Source organism: Anser brachyrhynchus, assembly GCF_964034855.1.
Source record: "Anser brachyrhynchus genome assembly, chromosome: W".
NCBI classification, from domain to species: domain Eukaryota; kingdom Metazoa; phylum Chordata; class Aves; order Anseriformes; family Anatidae; genus Anser; species Anser brachyrhynchus.
The window spans coordinates 7,080,191-7,105,093 of NC_137704.1; positions in this window are offsets into that span (position 1 = coordinate 7,080,191).

Below are 24,903 nucleotides of genomic sequence, written 5' to 3' on the forward strand. Positions count from 1 at the left end.
AGGAATGAATAGGGACAGGCAAACGGAACAGGAAAAAGAAAAAAAAAGGAATGAATAGGTACAGGCTAACAGAACAGGGACGAACAAAAAGAGCTTATGGGAGGGTCACGCTGGCTTACGCAGGACCCCCAAACAAGGACTCCAGGAGTTGGAGGGGCAGCCAGAGCCCCCCGGTTGGGCAGCACTCAGGTCCTGCTGTTAGTGTTGGGGAGAATCGAATGGATGTTCTATTAATGTTTCTCAGGTGATGGATCATACGGTATAATTAAATATTATTAAATGTACTTACATTATCAAGTAATCTATGTATACTGGAAACTAGGGAGTACACTGAACATTTAAAGGAATCGTTGAAGGGGAACCCTGGGAGGGAATAGGTACAACCTGACCTTGGATAAGGGCCTGGAGATGATGAAATGAGTTGAAGCAGAACCAAGGAGCGGAGGGAGCATGCGTCGAGTGAGAAAGGTGAAAGAGTTCAGCGGAGAGGAAGACTCCTTACTTCATCTGGACGACCACCTGGACGACCACCAGAGTGCGCCACGCATGTGCAAAGGGGAGGGGAGCTAATTAGAATGAAAAGCGAGGCTGATGTTGCAACCTGTAATGAATATGTTTACCTGACGCAATGTTGTATGTATAAATAACGGCTGGGAAGTAACGGGACTTGAAGCCAGATTTGGGCACCTGCCCCGGCTTCCAGCACTGAATAAAGCACCTTCATATAATCACTTGGTGGTTATGTGGTTGCTACGCTAACATTTTGGCGACCCAGATGGGACAGCGTGGGCACTGCTGAGGCGGATCGTGTCTCGGTTTCGCTCCAGCCGGCACCGAGGGATTCTCGGGGAGCAGTCGACCACGACCGACCTCCGCTGCTCACGACGTACCACTGGAGTGGTAAGCAAAGGTGCTTTCAACTTTGGGTATTCGGTACCGATTTGGTTGGGAAAGCCTGCCGGTCAGACGCGGCGAAAGCCACGCTCGGTTGGGCAGGGAGCTCCCGGGGTAAGCCTAGGCGCCGTCCGTTAGACAGAGCGAAAGCTCTGCAGGTTCGGCATTGGTAATTGTATTGGTTTGTGCTGAAGGGTCAGCACCTGGTATTATTGGTATGTAAAAAGTGTGCTGCTGCTGCTCCGGCAGCTTTTGGGAAAGCACGCTGCTGCTCCGGCAGCTTTTGGGAAAGCACGCTGCTGCTCCGGCAGCTTCCGGAAAGTGTGCTGTTGCTGCTCCGGCAGCTTTTGGGAGAGTGTGTTGCTGCTCCGGCAGCTTTCGGGAGAGTGTGTTGCTGCTCCGGCAGCTTTCGGGAGAGTGTGTTGCTGCTCCGGCAGCTTCCGGGAGAGTGTGTTGCTGCTCCGGCAGCTTTTGGGTCCGTATCATAAGCTCAAAATGAAAAAGATTAAAGAAATTCTGGGAAAAGATGTACCTATCCCGCGGACATCCCCGCTGGGGTGTTTGCTAGCACACTGGAAAGAGGGAGGTTTTGGTCAAGAAATGCGGAAAGGAAAGCTGATTGATTATTGTAATATTTGGTGGCCACAGTATAAACTAGAGGACCAAGAAACTTAGCCTGAGAATGGAACATTGCAATATAATACAATCTTACAATTAATGCTATTTTGTAAGTGGGAAGGAAAATATGATGAACTGCCGTATGTGGAATTATTCTTTTATTTGCGCCGAAAGCCTGAATGGCAGCATGCTTGTGGAATAATGGTGCTTGAAGTTTCAACTGAGGAACGTTGTTGTGCATGTACTAAGGAGGGACGCTGTATACAGCATCAGGCAATAGAGAATAATAAGTATTATGGGGAAATGAATAATGGAAATATTGACTTGGAAGTTGCGCCGTCGGCTCCGCCGGAAGAGCCAGGACAGAGAGAAAAAGAAAAGGAAGATAGCAGTAGTAATGGAGAATCCCCGACTTTAGTTTCCCCTGTGTCACATAGGACCCGGCAACAGCGAAGGGCAGGAGAAACTATAAACGAACAGAGAGGGAAAATAATCGCTCCCCTCAGGCAAGGAGTGGGGACAGAAGGACCGGTATATGTTAAGGTGCCTTTTTCAGCCGGGGACTTAATGATATGGAAACAAGCAGCCGGCACCTACAGGGAAAACCCAGATAAAGTAGCCAGGGTAATGAAAATGATAATTAAAACCCAAAATCCCGACTGGGATGATCTCCAGGTGATCCTGGATACTTTGATGGACTCGACAGAAAAAGACATGGTATTGCGGGCAGCCAGAGAGAGAGCCCGAGAAGATATATGAAATGGATTAGTGCTTGGAAATCTAGATCAAAACTTCCCCACTGAGGATCCCCAATGGGATTATAACACAGGGGATGGAATAAGGAGGCTGAAGAGATATCAAGATTGGGTACAAATCGGGGTACAGAATGCCATGCCCCGGACCATAAATTGGTCAAAATTGTATAATGTCAGGCAAGAAAAAGCGGAATCACCTTCCGCCTTTTTAGAGAGATTGAAAGAAACTGCTAAGAAATATACAGATTTAGACGTAGAGACTGAGCAAGCTAAAGCTCAATTAGCACTCATTTTCTTGGGACAAGCCCAAGAGGATATTAGGAAGAAATTGCAAAAGTTAGAAGGTGCAGATTTGAGAAATTTGGATAGGCTGTTGGAAATAGCCTGGAAAATCAAAACTAGCCCAGCCAGTAAAAATTGAACTTAAGGAAGGGGCCCGACCGGTACGGATTAAACAGTACCCGTTGAAGCTAGAAGCTAGGCTAGGGATAGTAAAGATTATAGATAAATTTCTTAGCTACCACATTCTGGAGGAATGCAAATCTGAATATAATACCCCAATTTTCCCAGTAAAGAAACCTAATGGGGAATACAGGCTAGTGCAGGACCTTAGGGCAATAAACGAAATAACAAAAGATATTCACCCAGTGGTGGCTAATCCTTATACATTGTTAACATCTGTAAAAGAGAAATATAAGTGGTTTACGGTAATTGATTTAAAAGACGCCTTCTTCTGCATACCCATTGACAAGGAAAGTAGAAAGCTTTTTGCTTTTGAATGGGAAAATCCACGGAACGGACGAAAGATGCAACTAACCTGGACAAGGTTGCCTCAAGGATTCAAGAATAGCCCGACCCTCTTCGGCAGTCAACTAGCTAAAGAAATAGAAGACTGGATTAACCAAGAACAGATTCAGGTACCAAAGGACCGATACTTGCTGCTACAATATGCGGACGATATATTAATAGCTACCGAAGGAGAGTCAGAATGTATTCAGGTAACTATTGATATTTTGAATCAATTGGGACTAAATGGGTATAAGGTTTCTAAACAAAAGGCACAAATCGCGTGCACAACAGTAATTTATTTGGGATGTGAAATTTCTCAAGGACAAAGAAAATTGGGAGTTAACCGAATACAAGCTATTTGTGAAATCCCCGAGCCGCGAAATCTGCACGAACTACGGGCTTTCCTAGGTATGGCCGGGTGGTGTAGACTGTGGGTAATGGACTATGGACTCATAGCAAAGCCCCTCTATGAAACCCAAAAGGCCTGTACATTTACCTGGGGAAAGCCACAACAAGAGGCCTTTAAGAAATTAAAAGAAGCCCTGATAAAGGCGCCTGCCTTGGGCTTGCCGGACTTATCAAAGGACTTTCAGCTGTTTGTGCATGAGAGACAACGATTGGCATTAGGAGTACTGACCCAGCGACTTGGGAGCTGGAAAAGACCTGTGGGGTATTTTTCTAAACAATTGGATGCGGTAAGCGCCGGATGGCCCTCGTGTTTAAGGGCCGTGGCAGCCACAGTCCTTTTAATACAGGCAAAAGGGGGGCCATTGGCTATCGCCCAGCCGAATGAATCTTAAGAACTACTAACCTATTGAACCCAGCAGTGTTTCTAGGAACAACTGCGGAGGAAGGAGACCTCAGTCATGATTGCGTGGAGATCATCGAACATACCTATGCCAGCAGAACAGACTTAAAAGATCAGCCTCTGGAGAGACCGGATTGGGAACTTTTCACGGATGGAAGCAGCTTTGTGGAAAATGGGACTCGTTTTGCAGGATACGCGGTAACTACATCAAAGGTAGTGATTGAGGCAAATTCCCTACCTCCGGGGACTTCAGCCCAACGAGCAGAAATAGTCGCCCTGACACGAGCCCTGGAACTAAGCGAGGGTAAGAATGTGAATATTTGGACAGATTCAAAATATGCATTCCGGGTAGTCCACGTACATGGGGCATTATGGAAAGAAAGGGGAATGCTATCCTCACAAGGGACTAATATAAAATATCAGGAAGAAATATTGAAATTAATAACAGCTGTACAGAAACCCCAACAGGTGGCCATAATGCATTGTAAAGCTCATCAAGGAGGGATGTCAGAGAATGCAGAAGGTAACAGACTGGCAGATTTGACGGTCCGGAAGGTCGCGCGTGAAGTACGGAAAGTAATGGCTCTAATTCCATCGAAGGTAGGCCTCTCTTGTTTTAAATTACCTAAAGACCCAAAGTATTCAGCAGAAGATGAGAGACTTGCAAATTTGATGAAGGCCCGGAAGAATCCTGACGGATGGTATGTGACTACGACAGGACAACTCATAGTGCCTCCTATAATAATGCGAGAAATCTTACAAATAAAACATAATGAATGTCACTGGGGTGCAGGAGCAATGGTGACCTATTTGAAACGAGGTGTCATCTCGGTACACATGTTAACAATGGCAAAGTCAGTAATGTCAAAATGTGAGCTTTGCTTAAAGAATAACCCGGTAGCAAGGAAACATGCTGAGATGGGGAGAATTAGAGCTGGAATAGAGCCTGGAGATTACTGGCAAATAGATTTCGTGGAACTGCCTAAAGCAAGAGGTTATAAATACCTATTGGTAGGGGTTGATACTTTTTCAGGATGGCCGGAGGCCCTTCCCTGTCGCACCAACCAAGCAAAGGAAACGGTAAAATGGTTACTACAGGAAATAATCCCTAGATTTGGTGTACCATTGGGTATTTCTTCAGACAGGGGACCACATTTCATTGCCAATGTGGTTAAGGAGGTTAGTAGGTTACTGGGAATCACCCAGAACACCCTATCCCACTTACTCCACCCCCATCCTATAGTACTAGCGTTAACAAGCAGGCATAGAGGAATCAATAAGATAGTAGACTAACGAAGATGCGTTAAGATTATACTTACTAATCTCTATATCAAGTTATACTCACTAACCTCTACTAACCTGATTCAACCTAATAGTAATGAAAATACTTGCTCTTGGTATGAGTGAAGTATTTTCAAAGGGGGGAAATGTTAGTGTTGGGGAGAATCGAATGGATGTTCTATTAATGTTTCTCAGGTGATGGATCATACGGTATAATTAAATATTATTAAATGTACTTACATTATCAAGTAATCTATGTATACTGGAAACCTAGGGAGTACACTGAACATTTAAAGGAATCGTTGAAGGGGAACCCTGGGAGGGAATAGGTACAACCTGACCTTGGATAAGGGCCTGGAGATGATGAAATGAGTTGAAGCAGAACCAAGGAGCGGAGGGAGCATGCGTCGAGTGAGAAAGGTGAAAGAGTTCAGCGGAGAGGAAGACTCCTTACTTCATCTGGACGACCACCTGGACGACCACCAGAGTGCGCCACGCATGTGCAAAGGCGAGGGGAGCTAATTAGAATGAAAAGCGAGGCTGATGTTGCAACCTGTAATGAATATGTATACCTGACGCAATGTTGTATGTATAAATAACGGCTGGGAAGTAACGGGACTTGAAGCCAGATTTGGGCACCTGCCCCGGCTTCCAGCGCTGAATAAAGCACCTTCATATAATCACTTGGTGGTTATGTGGTTGCTACGCTAACACTGCCTCTCCCAGGGACGGGGTTACAAAGTTTGTTAAAGATGGAATTAGTATGCCTGGCAGTTTTTCTCTGTATTTTAGTTTGTGTTAATAGTGCTTTCTTAATTCGTGTTACTCTTGCTTTCTTAATTTCTGTTAATCGCGCCTTCATAATTTGTGTTAAACCTGCTTTCTTAATTTGTGTTAATCGAGCTCTTCTATGTTAATATAGAAGGAGGAGATGTGGGAGCGTGGCCATGGGGGTCGACAAGTCCCATGGTTGGTGATAACATCCAACTCTTAAGGATGAGACCATCAGGAATTTAAAGAGTTGAGAGGGAACAAAGAAGGGTGATTCAGGTGACACCTTGTTGTCTGGGGTGGGTAGTTCTCCAGCCATTAATGGTTGGAAGTGGCTGGGTGTTTGCTGTTACCGGGGAAAGTTGTTGACCAATGACTAGTTAGTGGAAAGGTACTGCTGTGAGGCGGAAATTATAGGAAGGGAGCCTTTCCTGAATAAGGGATAGAATGAAGTTGTGCCCTCACTCTGAGAGATGAAGTTATGCCCTCAGTAAGAGAGAGTTCAAGTTATGTCATCAATAAAGAGGTAGCAGTTACAGATCCTGAAAGAACCCCGTTGTCCGTGCGGTCTTTACGCCACAAATCGCCCCCCAACAGGGACATGAAAACGAACAGGGACGAGAAGAAAACAAACAGGGACATGAAGAACAGGAACAGGGACAGGCTAACAGAACAGGGACAAAAACAAAAAAGGAATGAATAGGGACAGGCAAACGGAACAGGGACAAAAAACAGAAAAGGAATGAATAGGTACAGGCTAACAGAACAGGGACGAACAAAAAGAGCGTATGGGAGGGTCACGCTGGCTTACGCAGGACCCCCAAACAAGGACTCCAGGAGTTGGAGGGGCAGCCAGAGCCCCCCGGCTGGGCAGCACTCAGTGCCTGCATCTCCCAGGGTTGGTTTTACAAAGTTTGTTAAAGATGGAATTAATATGCCTGGCAGTTTTTCTCTGTGTTTTAGTTTGTGTTAATAGTGCTTTCTTAATTTGTGTTACTCTTGCTTTCTTAATTTCTGTTAATCGCGCCTTCATAATTTGTGTTAAACCTGCTTTCTTAATTTGTGTTAATCGAGCTCTCTTATGTTAATAAAGAAGGGGGAGATGTGGGAGCATGGCCATGGGGGTCGACAAGTCCCATGGTTGGTGATAACATCCGACTCTTAAAGATGAGGCCATCAGGAAAGTAAAGAGTTGAGAGGGAACAAAGAAGGGTGATTCAGGAGACACCTTAAACAGGGACATGAAGAACAGGAACAGGGATAGTCTAACAGAACAGGGACGAAAACAAAAAAGGAATGAATAGGGACAGGAAAACAGAACAGGGACAAACAAAAAACAGCATATGGGAGGGTCTCGCTGGCATAGGCAGGACCCACAAACAAGGACTCCAGCAGGTGGAGGGGCAGCCAGAGCCCCACGGTTGGGCAGCACTCAGTGCCTGCCTCTCCCAGGGATGGGGTTGCAAAGTTTGTTAAAGATAGTCTTAGTATGCCTGGCAGTTTTTCTCTGTGTTTTAGTTTGTGTTGATCCTGCCTTCTTAATTTGTGTTAATTGCGCTTTCTTATGTTAATAAAGAAGGAGGAGATGTGGGAGTGTGGCCATGGGGGTCGACAAGCCCCATGGTTGGTGATCACATCCGACTCTTAAAGATGAGGCCATGAGGAAAGTAAAGCCTTGAGAGGGAACAAAGAAGGGTGATTCAGGAGACACCTTAAGCAGGGACATGAAGAACAGGAACAGGGACAGGCTAACAGAGCAGGGAGAAACAAAAAACAGCATATGGGAGGGTCCCACTGGCATAGGCAGGACCCACAAACAAGGACTCCAGGAGTTGGAGGGGCAGCCAGAGCCCCCCAGCTGGGAAGCACTCAGTGCCTGCCTCTCCCAGGGATGGGGTTACAAAGTTTGTTAAAGATGGAATTAGTATGCCTGGCACTTTTTCTCTGTATTTTAATTTGTGTTGAGTGCTTTCTTAATTTGTGTTTCTCTTGCTTTCTTAATTTCTGTTAATCGCGCCTTCTTAATTTGTGTTAAACCTGCTTTCTTAATTTGTGTTAATCGAGCTCTTTTATGTTAATAAAGAAGGGGGAGATGTGGGAGCATGGCCATGGGGGTCCACAAGTCCCATGGTTGGTGATAACATACAACTCTTAAAGATGAGGCCATCAGGAAAGTAAAGAGTTGAGAGGGAACAAAGTAGGGTGATTCAGGAGACACCTGAAACAGGGACATGAAGAACAGGAACAGGGGCAGGCTAACAGAACAGGGAGAAACAAAAAACAGCATATGGGAGGGTCCCACTGGCATAGGCAGGACCCACAAAGAAGGACTCCAGGAGTTGGAGGGGCAGCCAGAGCCCCCCGGCTGGGCAGCACTCAGTGCCTGCCTCTCCCAGGGATGGGGTTGAAAAGTTTGTTGAAGATAGACTTAGTATGCCTGGCAGTTTTTCTCTGTGTTTTAGTTTGTGCTGATCCTGCCTTCTTAATTTGTGTTAATCGCGCTTTCTTAAGTTAATAAAGAAGGGGAAGATGTGGGAGTGTGGCCATGGGGGTCGACAAGCCCCATGGTTGGTAATAACATCCGACTCTTAAGGATGAGACCATCAGGAATTTAAAGAGTTGAGAGGGAACAAAGAAGGGTGATTCAGGAGACACTTTAAACAGGGACATGAAGAACAGGAACAGGGACAGGCTAACAGAACAGGGACAAACAAAAAACAGCATATGGGAGGGTCCCGCTGGCATATGCAGGACCCACAAACAAGGACTCCAGGAGTTGGAGGGGCAGCCAGAGCCCCCCAGCTGGGAAGCACTCAGTGCCTGCCACTCCCAGGGATGGGGTTACAAAGTTTGTTAGATAGCCTTAGTATGCCTGGCAGTTTTTCTCTGTGTTTTAGTTTGTGTTTATCCTGCCTTCTTAATTTGTGTTAATCGCGCTTTCTTATGTGTATAAAGAAGGGGAAGATGTGGGAGTGTGGCCATGGGGGTCGACAAGTCCCACGATTGGTGATCACATCCGACTATTAAAGTAGAGGCCATCAGGAAAGTAAAGCCTTGAGAGGGAACAAAGAAGGGTGATTCAGGAGACACCTTAAGCAGGGACATGAAGAACAGGAACAGGGATAGTCTAACAGAACAGGGACAAAAACAAAAAAGGAATGAATAGGGACATGCTATCAGAACAGCGACAAACAAAAAACAGCGTATGGGAGGGTCTCGCTGGCACAGGCCGGACCCACAAACAAGGACTCCAGGAGTTGGAGGGGCAGCCAGAGCCCCCCAGCTGGGAAGCACTCAGTGCCTGCCTCTCCCAGGGATGGGGTTACAAAGTTTGTTAAAGATGGAATTAGTATGCCTGGCAGTTTTTCTCTGTATTTTAGTTTGTGTTAATAGTGCTTTTTTAATTTGTGTTACTCTTGCTATCTTAATTTCTGTTAATCGCGCCTTCTTAATTTGTGTTAAACCTGCTTTCTTAATTTGTGTTAATCGAGCTCTTTTATGTTAATAAAGAAGGGGGAGATGTGGGAGCCTGGCCATGGGGGTCGACAAGTCCCATGGTTGGTGATCACATCCGACTCTTAAAGATGAGGCCATGAGGAAAGTAAAGCCTTGAGAGGGAACAAAGAAGGGTCATTCAGGAGACACCTTAACCAGGGACATGAAGAACAGGAACAGGGACAGGCTAACAGAGCAGGGAGAAACAAAAAAAAGCATATGGGAGGGTCCCATTGGCATATGCTGGACCCACAAACAAGGACTCCAGGAGTTGGAGGGGCAGCCAGAGCCCCCCGGCTGGGCAGCACTCAGTGCCTGCCTCTCCCAGGGATGGTTTTACAAAGATTGTTAAAGATAGACTTAGTATGCCTGGCAGTTTTTCTCTGTGTTTTAGTTTGTGTTGATCCTGCCTTCTTAATTTGTGTTAATTGCGCTTTCTTATGTTAATAAAGAAGGAGGAGATGTGGGAGTGTGGCCATGGGGGTCGACAAGCCCCATGGTTGGTGATCACATCCGACTCTTAAAGATGAGGCCATGAGGAAAGTAAAGCCTTGAGAGGGAACAAAGAAGGGTCATTCAGGAGACACCTTAAACAGGGACATGAAGAACAGGAACAGGGATAGTCTAACAGAACAGGGACAAATACAAAAAAGGAATGAATAGGGACAGGCTATCAGAACAGGGACAAACAAAAAACAGCATATGGGAGGGTCTCGCTGGCATAGGCAGGACCCACAAACAAGGACTCCAGGAGTTGGAGAGGCAGCTAGAGCCCCCCGACTGGGCAGCACTCAGTGCCTGCCTCTCCCAGGGATGGTTTTACAAAGGTTGTTAAAGATAGACTTAGTATGCCTGGCAGTTTTTCTCTGTGTTTTAGTTTGTGTTGATCCTGCCTTCTTAATTTGTGTTAATCGCGCTTTCTTATGTTAATAAAGAAGAAGGAGATGTGGGAGTGTGGCCATGGGGGTCGACAAGCCCCATGGTTGGTGATAACATAGGACTCTTAAGGATGAGACCATCAGGAATTTAAAGAGTTGAGAGGGAACAAAGAAGGGTGATTCAGGTGACACCTTCTTGTCTGGGGTGGCTAGTTCTCCAGCCATTAATGCATGGAAGTGGCTGGGTGTTTGCTGTTGCCGGGCAAAGTTGTTGACCAATGACTAGTTAGTGGAAAGGTACTGCTGTGAGGCAGAAATTATAGGAAGGGAGCCTTTCCTGAATAAGGGATAGAATGAAGTTGTGCCCTCACTCTGAGAGATGAAGTTATGCCCTCAGTAAGAGAGAGTTCAAGTTATGTCATCAATAAAGAGGTAGCAGTTACAGATCCTGAAAGAACCCCGTTGTCCGTGCGGTCTTTACGCCACAAATCGCCCCCCAACAGGGACATGAAAACGAACAGGGACAAGAAGAAAACAAACAGGGACATGAAGAACAGGAACAGGGACAGGCTAAGAGAACAGGGACAAAAACAAAAAAGGAATGAATAGGTACAGGCTAACAGAACAGGGATGAACAAAAAGAGCTTATGGGAGGGTCACGCTGGCTTACGCAGGACACACAAACAAGGTCTCCAGGAGTTGGAGGGGTAACCAGAGCCCCCCGGCTGGGCAGCACTCAGTGCCTGCCACTCCCAGGGATGGGGTTGCAAAGTTTGTTAAAGATAGTCTTAGTATGCCTGGCAGCTTTTCTCTGTGTTTTTTTGTTTGTGTTGATCCTGCCTTCTTAATTTGTGTTAATTGCGCTTTCTTATGTTAATAAAGAAGGAGGAGATGTGGGAGCGTGGCCATGGGGGTCGACAAGCCCCATGGTTGGTGATCACATCCGACTCTAAAAGATGAGACCATCAGGAAAGGAAAGCCTTGAGAGGGAACAAAGAAGGGTGATTCAGGAGACACCTTAAACAGGGACATGAAGAACAGGAACAGGGACAGGCTAACGGAGCAGGGAGAAACAAAAAACAGCATATGGGAGGGTCCCACTGGCATATGCTGGACCCACAAACAAGTACTCCAGGAGTTGGAGGGGCAGCCAGAGCCCCCCGGCTGGGCAGCACTCAGTGCCTGCCTCTCCCAGGGATGGTTTTACAAAGTTTGTTAAAGATAGCCTTAGTATGCCTGGCAGTTTTTCTCTGTGTTTTAGTTTGTGTTTATCCTGCCTTCTTAATTTGTGTTAATCGCGCTTTCTTATGTGTATAAAGAAGGGGAAGATGTGGGAGTGTGGCCATGGGGGTCGACAAGTCCCACGATTGGTGATCACATCCGACTATTAAAGTAGAGGCCATCAGGAAAGTAAAGCCTTGAGAGGGAACAAAGAAGGGTGATTCAGGAGACACCTTAAGCAGGGACATGAAGAACAGGAACAGGGATAGTCTAAAAGAACAGGGACAAAAACAAAAAAGGAATGAATAGGGACAGGCAAACGGAACAGGGACAAAAACAGAAAAGGAATGATCAGGTACAGGCTAACAGAACAGGGACGAACAAAAAGAGCTTATGGGAGGGTCACGCTGGCTTACGCAGGACCCACAAACAAGGACTCCAGGAGTTGGAGGGGCAGCCAGAGCCCCCCGGCTGGGCAGCACTCAGTGCCTGCCTCTCCCAGGGATGGGGTTGCAAAGTTTGTTAAAGATAGACTTAGTATGCCTGGCAGTTTTTCTCTGTGTTTTAGTTTGTGTTGATCCTGCCTTCTTAATTTGTGTTAATTGCGCTTTCTTATTTTAATAAAGAAGGGGAAGATGTGGGAGTGTGGCCATGGGGGTCGACAAGCCCCATGGTTGGTGATAACATCCGACTCTTAAAGATGAAACCATCAGGAAAGTAAAGAGTTGAGAGGGAACAAAGAAGGGTGATTCAGGAGACACCTTAAACAGGGACATGAAGAACAGGAACAGGGATAGTCTAACAGAACAGGGAGGAAAACAAAAAAGGAATGAATAGGGACAGGCTATCAGAACAGGGACAAACAAAAAACAGCGTATGGGAGGGTCTCGCTGGCATAGGCAGGACCCCCAAAAAAGGACTCCAGGAGTTGGAGGGGCAGCCAGAGCCCCCCAGCTGGGCAGCACTCAGTGCCTGCCTCTCCCAGGGATGGGGTTACAAAGTTTGTTAAAGATGGAATTAGTATGCCTGGCAGTTTTTCTCTGTGTTTTAGTTTGTGTTGATCCTGCCTTCTTAATTTGTGTTAATCGCGCTTTCTTATGTTAATAAAGAAGGGGAAGATGTGGGAGTGTGGCCATGGGGGTCGACAAGCCCCATGGTTGGTGGTAACATCAGACTCTTAATGATGAGACCATCAGGAAAGTAAAGAGTTGAGAGAGAACAAAGAAGGGTGATTCAGGAGACACCTTAAAAAGGGACATGAAGAACAGGAACAGGGACAGGCTAACAGAGCAGGGACGAAAACAAAAAAGGAATGAATAGGGACAGGCAAACGGAACAGGAAAAAGAAAAAAAAAGGAATGAATAGGGACAGGCTAACAGAACAGGGACGAACAAAAAGAGCTTATGGGAGGGTCACGCTGGCTTACGCAGGACCCACAAACAAGGACTCCAGGAGTTGGAGGGGCAGCCAGAGCCCCCCGGCTGGGCAGCACTCAGTGCCTGCCACTCCCAGGGATGGGGTTGCAAAGTTTGTTAAAGATAGTCTTAGTATGCCTGGCAGCTTTTCTCTGTGTTTTAGTTTGTGTTGATCCTGCCTTCTTAATTTGTGTTAATCGCACTTTCTTATGTTAATAAAGAAGGGGAAGATGTGGGAGTGTGACCATGGGGGTCGACAAGCCCCATGGTTGTTGATAACATCGGACTCTTAAGGATGAGACCATCAGGAATTTAAAGAGTTGAGAGGGAACAAAGAAGGGTGATTCAGGTGACACCTTGTTGTCTGGGGTGGCTTGTTCTCCAGCCATTAAAGCATGGAAGTTGCTGGGTGTTTGCTGTTGCCGGGCAAAGTTGTTGACCAATGACTAGTTAGTGGAAAGGTACTGCTGTGAGGCGGAAATTATGTGAAGGGAGCCTTTCCTGAATAAGGGATAGAATGAAGTTGTGCCCTCACTCTGAGAGATGAAGTTATGCCCTCAGTAAGAGAGAGTTCAAGTTATGTCATCAATAAAGAGGTAGCAGTTACAGATCCTGAAAGAACCCCGTTGTCCGTGCGGTCTTTACGCCACAAATCGCCCCCCAACAGGGACATGAAAATGAACAGGGACGAGAAGAAAACAAACAGGGACATGAAGAATAGGAACAGGGACAGGCTAACAGCACAGGGACAAAAACAAAAAAGGAATGAATAGGGACAGGCAAACGGAACAGGGACAAAAACAGAAAAGGAATGATCAGGTACAGGCTAACAGAACAGGGACGAACAAAAAGAGCTTATGGGAGGGTCACGCTGGCTTACGCAGGACCCACAAACAAGGACTCCAGGAGTTGGAGGGGCAGCCAGAGCCCCCCGGATGGGCAGCACTCAGTGCCTGCCACCCCCAGGGATGGGGTTGCAAAGTTTGTTAAAGATAGTCTTAGTATGCCTGGCAGTTTTTCTCTGTGTTTTAGTTTGTGTTGATCCTGCCTTCTTAATTTGTGTTAATCGAGCTCTTTTATGTTAATAAAGAAGGGGGAGATGTGGGAGCATGGCCATGGGGGTCGAGAAGTCCCATGGTTGGTGATAACATCCAACTCTTAAAGATGAGGCCATCAGGAAAGTAAAGAGTTGAGAGGGAACAAAGAAGGGTGATTCAGGAGACACCTTAACCAGGGAGATGAAGAACAGGAACAGGGATAGTCTAACAGAACAGGGAGGAAAACAAAAAAGGAATGAACAGGGACAGGCTAACTGAGCAGGGAGAAACAAAAAACAGCATATGGGAGGGTCCCACTGGCATATGCTGGACCCACAAACAAGGACTCCAGGAGTTGGAGGGGCAGCCAGAGCCCCCCGGCTGGGCAGCACTCAGTGCCTGCCTCTCCCAGGGATGGGGTTACAAACATTGTTAAAGATAGACTTAGTATTCCTGGCAGTTTTTCTCTGTGTTTTAGTTTGTGTTGATCCTGCCTTCTTAATTTGTGTTAATCGCGTTTTCTTATGTTAATAAAGAAGGGGGAGATGTGGGAGTGTGGCTATGGGGGTCCACAAGCCCCATGGTTGGTGATAACATCTGACTACTAAAGCAGAGACCATCAGGAAAGTAAAGCCTTGAGAGGGAACAAAGAAGGGTGATTCAGAAGACACCTTAAGCAGTGACATGAAGAACAGGAACAGGGATAGTCTAACAGAACAGGGACAAAAACAAAAAAGGAATGAATAGGGACAGGCTATCAGAACAGCGACAAACAAAAAACAGCGTATGGGAGGGTCTCGCTGGCATAGGCAGGACCCCCAAACAAGGACTCCAGGAGTTGGAGGGGCAGCCAGAGCCCCCCGGCTGGGCAGCACTCAGTGCCTGCCACTCCCAGGGATGGGGTTGGAAAGTTTGTTAAAGATAGTCTTAGTATGCCTGGCAGCTTTTCTCTGTGTTTTAGTTTGTGTTGATCCTGCCTTCTTAATTTGTGTTAATCGAGCTCTTTTATGTTAATAAAGAAGGGGGAGATGTGGGAGCATGGCCATGGGGGTCGAGAAGTCCCATGGTTGGTGATAACATCCAACTCTTAAAGATGAGGCCATCAGGAAAGTAAAGAGTTGAGAGAGAAAAAAGAAGGGTGATTCAGGAGACACCTTAAAAAGGGACATGAAGAACAGGAACAGGGACAGGCTAACAGAGCAGGGAGAAACACAAAACAGCATATGGGAGGGTCCCACTGGCATATGCTGGACCCAAAAACAAGGACTCCAGGAGTTGGAGGGGCAGCCAGAGCCCCCCGGCTGGGCAGCACTCAGTGCCTGCCTCTCCCAGGGATGGGGTTACAAAGTTTGTTAAAGATGGAATTAGTATGCCTGGCAGTTTTTCTCTGTATTTTAGTTTGTGTTAATAGTGCTTTCTTAATTTGTGTTACTCCTCCTTTCTTAATTTCTGTTAATCGCGCCTTCTTAATTTGTGTTAAACCTGCTTTCTTAATTTGTGTTAATCAAGCTCTTTTATGTTAATAAAGAAGGGGGAGATGTGGGAGCATGACCATGGGGGTGGACAAGTCCCATGGTTGGTGATAACATCCGACTATTAAAGTAGAGACATTCAGGAAAGTAAAGAGTTGAAAGGGAAAAAAGAAGGGTGATTCAGGAGACACCTTAAACAGGGACATGAAGAACAGGAACAGGGATAGTCTAACAGAACAGGGACAAAAACAAAAAAGGAATGAATAGGGACAGGCTAACAGAACAGGGACGAACAAAAAGAGCTTATGGGAGGGTCACGCTGGCTTACGCAGGACCCACAAACAAGGACTCCAGGAGTTGGAGGGGCAGCCAGAGCCCCCCGGCTGGGCAGCACTCAGTGCCTGCCACTCCCAGGGATGGGGTTGCAAAGTTTGTTAAAGATAGTCTTAGTATGCCTGGCAGCTTTTCTCTGTGTTTTAGTTTATGTTGATCCTGCCTTCTTAATTTGTGTTAATCGAGCTCTTTTATGTTAATAAAGAAAGGGGAGATGTGGGAGCATGGCCATGGGGGTCCACAAGTCCCATGGTTGGTGATAACATCCAACTCTTAAAGATGAGGCCATCAGGAAAGTAAAGAGTTGAGAGGGAACAAAGAAGGGTGATTCAGGAGACACCTTAAACAGGGACATGAAGAACAGGAACAGGGACAGGCTAACAGAGCAGGGAGAAACAAAAAACAGCATATGGGAGAGTCCCACTGGCATAGGCAGGACCCACAAACAAGGACTCCAGGAGTTGGAGGGGCAGCCAGAGCCCCCCGGCTGGGCAGCACTCAGCGCCTGCCTCTCCCAGGGATGGTTTTACAAAGGTTGTTAAAGATAGACTTAGTATGCCTGGCTGTTTTTCTCTGTGTTTTAGTTTGTGTTGATCCTGCCTTCTTAATATGTGTTAATCGCGCTTTCTTAAGTTAATAAAGAAGGGGGAGATGTGGGAGTGTGGCCATGGGGGTCGACAAGCCCCATGGTTGGTGATAACATCAGACTCTTAATGATGAGACCATCAGGAATTTAAAGAGTTGAGAGGGAACAAAGAAGGGTTATTCAAAAGACACCTTAACCAGGGACATGAAGAACAGGAACAGGGATAGTCTAACAGAACAGGGACGAAAACAAAAAAGGAATGAATAGGGAAAGGCTATCAGAACAGGGACAAACAAAAAACAGCGTATGGGAGGGTCTCGCTGGCATAGGCAGGACCCACAAACAAGGACTCCAGGAGTTGGAGGGGCAGCCAGAGCCCCCCAGCTGGGCAGCACTCAGTGCCTGCCTCTCCCAGGGATGGGGTTACAAAGTTTGTTAAAGATGGAATTAGTATGCCTGGCAGTTTTTCTCTGTGTTTTAGTTTGTGTTGATCCTGCCTTCTTAATTTGTGTTAATCGCGCTTTCTTATGTTAATAAAGAAGGGGAAGATGTGGGAGTGTGGCCATGGGGGTCGACAAGTCCCATGGTTGGTGGTAACATCAGACTCTTAATGATGAGACCATCAGGAAAGTAAAGAGTTGAGAGAGAACAAAGAAGGGTGATTCAGGAGACACCTTAAAAAGGGAAATGAAGAACAGGAACAGGGACAGGCTAACAGAGCAGGGAGAAACACAAAACAGCATATGGGAGGGTCCCACTGGCATATGCTGGACCCAAAAACAAGGACTCCAGGAGTTGGAGGGGCAGCCAGAGCCCCCCGGCTGGGCAGCACTCAGTGCCTGCCTCTCCCAGGGATGGGTTTACAAAGTTTGTTAAAGATGGAATTAGTATGCCTGGCAGTTTTTCTCTGTATTTTAGTTTGTGTTAATAGTTCTTTCTTAATTTGTGTTACTCTTCCTTTCTTAATTTCTGTTAATCGCGCCTTCTTAATTTGTGTTAAATCTGCTTTCTTAATTTGTGTTAATCAAGCTCTTTTATGTTAATAAAGAAGGGGGAGATGTGGGAGCATGACCATGGGGGTGGACAAGTCCCATGGTTGGTGATAACATCCGACTATTAAAGTAGAGACCATCAGGAAAGTAAAGAGTTGAAAGGGAACAAAGAAGGGTGATTCAGGAGACACCTTAAAGAGGGACATGAAGAACAGGAACAGGGATAGTCTAACAGAACAGGGACGAAAACAAAAAAGGAATGAATAGGGACAGGCTATCAGAACAGGGACAAGCAAAAAACAGCCTATGGGAGGGTCTCGTTGGCATACGCAGGACCCACAAACAAGGACTCCAGGAGTTGGAGGGGCAGCCAGAGCCCCCTGGCTGGGCAGTACTCAGTGCCTGCCTCTTCCAGGGATGGTTTTACAAAGGTTGTTAAAGATAGACTTAGTATGCCTGGCAGTTTTTCTCTGTGTTTTAGTTTGTGTTGATCCTGCCTTCTTAATTTGTGTTAATCGCGCTTTCTTAAGTTAATAAAGAAGGGGGAGATGTGGGAGTGTGGCCATGGGGGTCGACAAGCCCCATGGTTGGTGATAACATAGGACTCTTAAGGATGAGACCATCAGGAAAGTAAAGAGTTGAGAGGGAACAAAGAAGGGTGATTCAGGAGACACCTTAAACAGGGACATGAAGAACAGGAACAGGGACAGGCTAACAGAGCAGGGAGAAACAAAAAACAGCATATGGGAGGGTCCCACTGGCATATGCTGGACCCACAAACAAGGACTCCAGGAGTTGGAGGGGCAGCCAGAGCCCCCCGGCTGGGCAGCACTCAGTGCCTGCCTCTCCCAGGGATGGTTTTACAAAGATTGTTAAAGATAGACTTAGTATGCCTGGCAGTTTTTCTCTGTGTTTTAGTTTGTGTTGATCCTGCCTTCTTAATTTGTGTTAATCGCGTTTTCTTATGTTAATAAAGAAGGGGAAGATGTGGGAGTGTGGCTATGGGGGTCCACAAGCCACATGGTTGGTGATAACATCCGACTACTAAAGTAGAGACCATCAGGAAAGTAAAGCCTTGAGAGGGAGCAAAGAAGGGTGATTCAGGAGACACCTTAAACAGGGACATGAAGAACAGGAACAGGGATAGTCTAACAGAACAGGGACGAAAACAAAAAAGGAATGAATAGGGACAGGCTATCAGAACAGGGACAAACAAAAAACAGCGTATGGGAGGGTCTCGTTGGCATACGCAGGACCCACAAACAAGGACTCCAGGAGTTGGAGGGGCAGCCAGAGCCCCCTGGCTGGGCAGTACTCAGTGCCTGCCTCTCCCAGGGATGGTTTTACAAAGATTGTTAAAGATAGTCTTAGTATGCCTGGCAGTTTTTCTCTGTGTTTTAGTTTGTGTTGATCCTGCCTTCTTAATTTGTGTTAATCGCGCTTTCTTAAGTTAATAAAGAAGGGGGAGATGTGGGAGTGTGGCCATGGGGGTCGACAAGCCCCATGGTTGGTGATAACATAGGACTCTTAAGGATGAGACCATCAGGAAAGTAAAGAGTTGAGAGGGAACAAAGAAGGGTGATTCAGGAGACACCTTAAACAGGGACATGAAGAACAGGAACAGGGACAGGCTAACAGAGCAGGGAGAAACAAAAAACAGCATATGGGAGGGTCCCACTGGCATATGCTGGACCCACAAACAAGGACTCCAGGAGTTGGAGGGGCAGCCAGAGCCCCCCGGCTGGGCAGCACTCAGTGCCTGCCTCTCCCAGGGATGGTTTTACAAAGATTGTTAAAGATAGACTTAGTATGCCTGGCAGTTTTTCTCTGTGTTTTAGTTTGTGTTGATCCTGCCTTCTTAATATGTGTTAATCGCGTTTTCTTATGTTAATAAAGAAGGGGAAGATGTGGGAGTGTGGCTATGGGGGTCCACAAGCCACATGGTTGGTGATAACATCCGACTACTAAAGTAGAGACCATCAGGAAAGTAAAGCCTTGAGAGGGAACAAAGAAGGGTGATTCAGGAGACACCTTAAACAGGGACATGAAGAACAGGAACAGGGATAGTCTAACAGAACAGGGACGAAAACAAAAAAGGAATGAATAGGGACAGGCTATCAGAACAGGGACAAACAAAAAACAGCGTATGGGAGGGTCTCGTTGGCATACGCAGGACCCACAAACAAGGACTCCAGGAGTTGGAGGGGCAGCCAGAGCCCCCTGGCTGGGCAGTACTCAGTGCCTGCCTCTCCCAGGGATGGTTTTACAAAGATTGTTAAAGATAGTCTTAGTATGCCTGGCAGTTTTTCTCTGTGTTTTAGTTTGTGTTGATCCTGCCTTCTTAATTTGTGTTAATCGCGCTTTCTTAAGTTAATAAAGAAGGGGGAGATGTGGGAGTGTGGCCATGGGGGTCGACAAGCCCCATGGTTGGTGATAACATAGGACTCTTAAGGATGAGACCATCAGGAAAGTAAAGAGTTGAGAGGGAACAAAGAAGGGTGATTCAGGAGACACCTTAAACAGGGACATGAAGAACAGGAACAGGGACAGGCTAACAGAGCAGGGAGAAACAAAAAACAGCATATGGGAGGGTCCCACTGGCATATGCTGGACCCACAAACAAGGACTCCAGGAGTTGGAGGGGCAGCCAGAGCCCCCCGGCTGGGCAGCACTCAGTGCCTGCCTCTCCCAGGGACGGTTTTACAAAGATTGTTAAAGATAGACTTAGTATGCCTTGCAGCTTTACTCTGTGTTTTAGTTTGTGTTGATCCTGCCTTCTTAATTTGTGTTAATCGCGCTTTCTTATGTCAATAAAGAAAAAGGAGATGTGGGAGTGTGGCCATGGGGGTCGACAAGCCCCATGGTTGGTGATAACATAGGACTCTTAAGGATGAGACCATCAGGAATTTAAAGAGTTGAGAGGGAACAAAGAAGGGTGATTCAGGTGACACCTTCTTGTCTGGGGTTGCTAGTTCTCCAGCCATTAATGCATGGAAGTGGCTGGGTGTTTGCTGTTGCCGGGCAAAGTTGTTGACCAATGGCTAGTTAGTGGAAAGGTACTGCTGTGAGGCGGAAGTTATAGGAAGGGAGCCTTTCCTGAATAAGGGATAGAATGAAGTTGTGCCCTCACTCTGAGAGATGAAGTTATGCCTTCAGTAAGAGAGAGTTCAAGTTATGTCATCAATAAAGAGGTAGCAGTTACAGATCCTGAAAGAACCCCGTTGTCCGTGCGGTCTTTACGCCACAAATCGCCCCCCAAAAGGGACATGAAAACGAACAGGGACGAGAAGAAAACAAACAGGGAAATGAAGAACAGGAACAGGGACAGGCTAACAGAACAGGGACAAAAAAAAAAAAAGGAATGAATAGGGACAGGCAAACGGAACATGGACAAAAACAGAAAAGGAATGATCAGGTACAGGCTAACAGAACACGGATGACCAAAAAGAGCATATGGGAGGGTCACAATGGTTTACGCAGGACCCCCAAACAAGGACTCCAGGAGTTGGAGGGGCAGCCAGAGCCCCCCAGCTGGGCAGCACTCAGTGCCTGCCTCTCCCAGGGATGGGGTTACAAAGTTTGTAAAAGATGGAATTAGTATGCCTGGCAGTTTTTGTCTGTGTTTTAGTTTGTGATAATAGTGCTTTCTTAATTTGTGTTACTCTTGCTTTCTTAATGTCTGTTAATCGCGCCTTCTTAATTTGTGTTAAACCTGCTTTCTTAATTTGTGTTAATCAAGCTCTTTTATGTTAATAAAGAAGGGGGAGATGTGGGAGCATGGCCATGGGGGTGGACAAGTCCCATGGTTGGTGATAACATCCGACTATTAAAGTAGAGACATTCAGGAAAGTAAAGAGTTGAAAGGGAACAAAGAAGGGTGATTCAGGAGACACCTTAAACAGGGACATGAAGAACAGGAACAGGGACAGGCTAACAGAGCAGGGAGAAACAAAAAACAGCATATGGGAGAGTCCCACTGGCATAGGCAGGACCCACAAACAAGGACTCCAGGAGTTGGAGGGGCAGCCAGAGCCCCCCGGCTGGGCAGCACTCAGTGCCTGCCTCTCCCAGGGATGGTTTTACAAAGGTTGTTAAAGATAGACTTAGTATGCCTGGCAGTTTTTCTCTGTGTTTTAGTTTGTGTTGATCCTGCCTTCTTAATTTGTCTTAATCGCGCTTTCTAAAGTTAATAAAGAAGGGGGAGATGTGGGAGTGTGTCCATGGGGGTCCACAAGCCCCATGGTTGGTGATAACATCGGACTCTTAAGGATGAGACCATCAGGAATTTAAAGAGTTGAGAGGGAACAAAGAAGGGTGATTCAGGTGACACCTTCTTGTCTGGGGTGGCTAGTTCTCCAGCCATTAATGCATGGAAGTGGCTGGGTGTTTGGTGTTGCCGGGCAAAGTTGTTGACCAATGACTAGTTAGTGGAAAGGTACTGCTGTGAGGCGGAAATTATAGGAAGGGAGCCTTTCCTGAATAAGGGATAGAATGAAGTTGTGCCCTCACTCTGAGAGATGAAGTTATGCCCTAAGTAAGAGAGAGTTCAAGTTATGTCATCAATAAAGAGGTAGCAGTTACAGATCCTGAAAGAACCCCGTTGTCCGTGCGGTCTTTACGCCACAAATCGCCCCCCAACAGGGACATGAAAACGAACAGGGACGAGAAGAAAACAAACAGGGACATGAAGAACAGGAACAGGGACAGGCTAACAGAACAGGGACAAAAACAAAAAAGGAATGAATAGGGACAGGCAAACGGAACAGGGACAAAAACAGAAAAGGAATGAATAGGTACAGGCTAACAGAACAGGGACGAACAAAAAGAGCTTATGGGAGGGTCACGCTGGCTTACGCAGGACCCACAAACAAGGACTCCAGGAGTTGGAGGGGCAGCCAGAGCCCCCCGGCTGGGCAGCACTCAGTGCCTGCCTCTCCCAGGGATGGGGTTGCAAAGTTTGTTAAAGATAGTCTTAGTATGCCTGGCAGTTTTTCTCTGTGTTTTAGTTTGTGTTGATCCTGCCTTCTTAATTTGTGTTAATTGCGCTTTCTTATGTTAATAAAGAAGGAGGAGATGTGGGAGTGTGGCCATGGGGGTCGACAAGCCCCATGGTTGGTGATCACATCCGACTCTTAAAGATGAGGCCATGAGGAAAGTAAAGCCTTGAGAGGGAACAAAGAAGGGTGATTCAGGAGACACCTTAAACAGGGACATGAAGAACAGGAACAGGGACAGGCTAACAGAACAGGGAGGAAAACAAAAAAGGAATGAATAGGGACAGGCTATCAGAACAGCGACAAACAAAAAGCAGCGTATGGGAGGGTCTCGCTGGCATAGGCAGGACCCACAAACAAGGACTCCAGGAGTTGGAGGGGCAGCCAGAGCCCCCCGGCTGGGCAGCACTCAGTGCCTGCCTCTCCCAGGGATGGTTTTACAAAGATTGTTAAAGATAGACTTAGTATGCCTGGCAGTTTTTCTCTGTGTTTTAGTTTGTGTTGATCCTGCCTTCTTAATATGTGTTAATCGCGCTTTCTTAAGTTAATAAAGAAGGGGGAGATGTGGGAGTGTGGCCATGGGGGTCGACAAGCCCCATGGTTGGTGATCACATCAGACTCTTAATGATGAGACCATCAGGAAAGTAAAGCCTTGAGAGGGAACAAAGAAGGATGATTCAGGAGACACCTTAAACAGGGACATGAAGAACAGGAACAGGGATAGTCTAACAGAACAGGGACAAAAACAAAAATGTAATGAATAGGGACAGGCTATCAGAACAGGGACAAACAAAAAACAGCGTATGGGAGGGTCTCGCTGGCATAGGCAGGACCCACAAACAAGGACTCCAGGAGTTGGAGGGGCAGCCAGAGCCCCCCAGCTGGGCAGCACTCAGTGCCTGCCTCTCCCAGGGACGGGGTTACAAAGTTTGTTAAAGATGGAATTAGTATGCCTGGCAGTTTTTCTCTGTGTTTTAGTTTGTGTTGATCCTGCCTTCTTGATTTGTGTTAATCGCGCTTTCTTATGTTAATAAAGAAGGGGAAGATGTGGGAGTGTGGCCATGGGGGTCGACAAGCCCCATGGTTGGTGGTAACATCAGACTCTTAATGATGACGTTAGCGTAGCAACCACATAACCACCAAGTGATTATATGAAGGTGCTTTATTCAGCGCTGGAAGCCGGGGCAGGTGCCCAAATCTGGCTTCAAGTCCCGTTACTTCCCAGCCGTTATTTATACATACAATATTGCGTCAGGTATACATATTCATTACAGGTTGCAACATCAGCCTCGCTTTTCATTCTAATTAGCTCCCCTCCCCTTTGCACATGCGTGGCGCACTCTGGTGGTCGTCCAGGTGGTCGTCCAGATGAAGTAAGGAGTCTTCCTCTCCGCTAAACTCTTTCACCTTTCTCACTCGACGCATGCTCCCTCCGCTCCTTGGTTCTGCTTCAACTCATTTCATCATCTCCAGGCCCTTATCCAAGGTCAGGTTGTACCTGTTCCCTCCCAGGGTTCCCCTTCAACGATTCCTTTAAATGTTCAATGTACTCCCTAGGTTTCCAGTATACATAGATTACTTGATAATGTAAGTACATTTAATAATATTTAATTATACCGTATGATCCATCACCTGAGAAACATTAATAGAACATCCATTCGATTCTCCCCAACACTAACATTTCCCCCCTTTGAAAATACTTCACTCATACCAAGAGCAAGTATTTTCATTACTATTAAAACATAATTATATACATCCTGTTTACCGGTAACATGCATATTCGGGTTCGATTCAGGAGACATGATTTCATAGGGACTTACTGACATCCCACTTCTTGGCTTTATTCTAATTCTTAGCAAGGCTATTGGTAAGGCCTGTGGCCACTGTATCTTAGCCTCCTGACAGATTTTGCTTAATTGTCCTTTTAAAGTTTGGTTCATCCTCTCTACCTGACCACTAGATTGAGGCCTCCATGGAGTATGTAAGTTCCAGGTAATTCCCAGTAACCTACTAACCTCCTTAACCACATTGGCAATGAAATGTGGTCCCCTGTCTGAAGAAATACCCAATGGTACACCAAATCTAGGGATTATTTCCTGTAGTAACCATTTTACCGTTTCCTTTGCTTGGTTGGTGCGACAGGGAAGGGCCTCCGGCCATCCTGAAAAAGTATCAACCCCTACCAATAGGTATTTATAACCTCTTGCTTTAGGCAGTTCCACGAAATCTATTTGCCAGTAATCTCCAGGCTCTATCCCAGCTCTAGTTCTTCCCATCTCAGCATGTTTCCTTGCTACCGGATTATTCTTTAAGCAAAGCTCACATTTTGACATTACTGACTTTGCCATTGTTAACATGTGTACCGAGATGACACCTCGTTTCAAATAGGTCACCATTGCTCCTGCACCCCAGTGACATTCATTATGTTTTATTTGTAAGATTTCTCGCATTACTATAGGAGGCACTATAAGTTGTCCTGTCGTAGTCACATACCATCCGTCAGGATTCTTCCGGGCCTTCATCAAATTTGCAAGTCTCTCATCTTCTGCTGAATACTTTGGGT